The sequence below is a fragment of the Corvus brachyrhynchos genome, unplaced genomic scaffold (genome assembly GCF_000691975.1).
Source record: "Corvus brachyrhynchos isolate BGI_N302 unplaced genomic scaffold, ASM69197v1 scaffold991, whole genome shotgun sequence".
NCBI lineage: Eukaryota > Metazoa > Chordata > Aves > Passeriformes > Corvidae > Corvus > Corvus brachyrhynchos.
The window spans coordinates 40,789-41,321 of record NW_008236012.1 but is presented as its reverse complement, the minus strand read 5'-3'; positions in this window follow the sequence as shown (position 1 = coordinate 41,321).

The following is a 533-nucleotide window of genomic DNA, read 5'->3' as shown; positions in this document are numbered from 1 at the left end:
GCCCGATCCCGCTGCCAGCGCGGCTCCTGGAATTCAGGAATTCAGGAATCCGGGCCCGCGGCCCGGGATGGCTCCGGAGCAGGAGGATTTTTGGGATCCGCCGCCATCCCGGCCTCGCTCCAAGGGCCGGCAGCTGCTCCCGATTTCCCTGCGGGCCCGGGACACCCAAACTGGGAGGGGAAGCTCCAAACTGGGAATTCTGGCCAGCCTGGAGATTCCCGGGAGGAGATTCCGCCTCATTCCCAGCTCCCAGGGCACGGCACGGGGCAGATCCAGCGGGATTGCCCCGGGAATCGGCCTCTGGAATCTCCCCATGGAGCTGCCCAGGGACACCGGCCCCTCCAGCTCCAGGGACTCAGGGAATTCCTGAGGCTGAATTCCCAGCTCCAGGGAGGGATTCCCAGCCCCAGGGAGGGATTCCCAGCCCCAGGGAGGGATTCCCAGCTCCAGGGATCGATTCCCAGCCCCAGGGAGGGATTCCCAGCCCCAGGGATCGATTCCCAGCCCCAGGGAGGGATTCCCAGCCCCAGGGA